At 34.9% G+C, this 2,426-nt stretch overlaps 1 pseudogene; it reads left to right on the top strand.

The window, feature by feature from the left end:
- The first annotated feature begins 605 nt into the window (after nucleotides 1-605).
- On the top strand, nucleotides 606-1,841 carry LOC149540241 (protein RRP6-like 3; annotated as a pseudogene).
- Nucleotides 1,842-2,426: the final 585 nt, after the last annotated feature.

Genomic DNA, 2,426 nt, shown 5'->3' with positions numbered 1-2,426 from the left:
AGTATGAACCTACTAATTGTGTAAAGAATGAGGGATAAATTTAGTAAAAGTGGGAAGAGCAGCATGAGCATGGCCAACCGCAGCATGAGTGATGGTGTTGAGAGCATCTCTAATAGTCTTAGTACTCTTTTTAACTAACCACACAAGTCCAATGATCCAAGGTGGGAAACTTTTCAATATATTTAAGCTAGAGATTGTGATTTAGGTTTGTCATTTCAGACTTTATAAGAGCTTTGGATGTGGCGATATTGGAAATCTATATTTAGAAGAGTTAAGGGGAACCGAATGCTGTTTTTCCATGAAAGCAATGGGTAAAGGATCACTAGAAGGAAGGAAGAAATTTATTAGGGAAGAGACAGAGAGGGACATTTTATCCTGTTTGGACCACCCTTTCTTACCAACTCTGTATACACATTTTGAGATAGAAAACTTTTCATGCTTGGTCACGGAGTTTTTGGAGGAGATCTTCATATACTTTGTTAGAGACAACTCGGCAAACACTTTGTTGAATCTTCTGCACGGTTTTATGCATCAGAGGTCCTACTTCCCTTGGAGTATTTGTATATGTTTGGAATTGTCTACGAAGACTTGAAACCTGAAAATGTTATGACACTACAAAATTTTCTCATCGATATGAGGACATAATATATAATTTGTTTGAGGACCCTCCACATCCTTTACAATTTAGTTTGATGAATGATTTGTTAAGCATGGTGGACCTTATACATGGATCCAAGAAAGGTCTGAGTTAAAAGTTATTTCCCAACTATGATCATGTGAGCATGTCTCTGCTGTAGATATAGAAAAACACGGTTTGAAAACATCTCTTGGTTTTACTACTGTAATTTAGATATTGACTCAGAAGGAAGACTACATTGTACATATTATTTCATTGCATGACGATATACATTTACTACAATCGGTCTTTGCTAATCCTTTGATTTGTAAGGTCTTCCATGGAATAGACAGTGACATCCTTTGGCTCCAACATGACTTTCATATATATGTTGTAAATTTGTTTGACACTATAAAGGATTGTGATGTTCTTGGGAAGCCACAAAAGATCATTGGCATATTGTCTACAAACATACTTTAGAATACTTCCAAATAAAACATAATAGAATGCAGATTTGTGACTTCATCCTTAACCAGATCTAATGGTTGAAGATGCATATGCTGATGCACATTATCTTCTGTACATCGTAGATTTCCTTTGTTCAGAGCTTCATGGAAATAAATTAGTTGCAGGAGAAGATGTACTACAAAATTCCTACACTGATTTTGTATGTTTATGTTTGTTTGAGTAGGTTTCTCGTAGTTTTAATTTGATGACTCTAACTATATGAGAAATATTGGGTAGCTTCTGAGGGAGTAGCTACTGCTTCTAATCTATTTTGTCACACTATTATTGCAATCAAGTAGAAAAGTGTTATAAATCTATAAATTCACGTTTGAATGATGGAAAATTTCAGAATCTTGTGAGGAAGTTGCTGTGTGCATGGAGAGATTTTGTGGCTAGGGAAGAATATGAGAGTTTGCATTTTTAACTTTCTGATCAAGCCATAGTTTTTCTTGCACGAGAAGTACCTATATGTCCAGAAAGGATTTAAAACACAATTACCATAGTTGATTCCATTTCACATACTCTAGACACTTCTTTCATGGCACCTTTACCTTCACCATCACCTGTAGTCTATGCTCATATAATTGATATTTGCAATCTCCCGAGGGAGTAATCTATATATACTAATTACAGTTGACTAGAAAGAAACAATGTAGGTCTACCTTTTGGTTCTAGCAAAAGAAATGTCCAACTGAAGAAGGGAAACCGCCAGTTTTAATTAAAAAAGTGTAGTTGATAAAATACTGGAGGAGGATGGTGAGAAACTAGACATTCAATAGTTTTGCCAGCAATGACACATTATTTTTGTTGAAGCGGTGAAACTTGACTTCTCACCTTCTGGATGGTATATTCAACATAGGAAGGGGTTGTGGATGTGTATCAAGACAACATTGTGGATAAGTCTATATTGGCTGGTTCAAATCAAGATGATGAGGTTATTGTTGGTGGATCTTCCAATGTTGTATCTACTGAAGAATGATTGTTCTCAGCTTAATGGGGAATGTATTCCCAGATTTTTTAGTATGATGGAATAAGTTCTTAGTCATAAGTAAATGATAGGTTGTGACGTTTCCAAGTCTCCAAAAATTCTATTCTTGGCACTCTCTTTTTGAGTATTTTATACTTATTTTTCTTGTCTTATCTGACTCAAAGGATATCAGTTACCTTTAAAAAATGTATGAATCTATATATGTCTATCATGATGCCACAATTTTGGTTTGGCGTTACACTTATTATCATATGTCATGATTCCCACTTATTTATGGTGTGATATCGATACATTTTATACTGGGAAGATACAAAC

The sequence above is a fragment of the Cupressus sempervirens genome, chromosome 9, assembly GCF_028749045.1.
Source record: "Cupressus sempervirens isolate cs-2001-9-10 chromosome 9, ASM2874904v1, whole genome shotgun sequence".
Lineage (NCBI taxonomy): Eukaryota > Viridiplantae > Streptophyta > Pinopsida > Cupressales > Cupressaceae > Cupressus > Cupressus sempervirens.
Note: the sequence above shows the minus strand (reverse complement) of the source record. Positions and strands in the feature narration are given on the sequence as shown.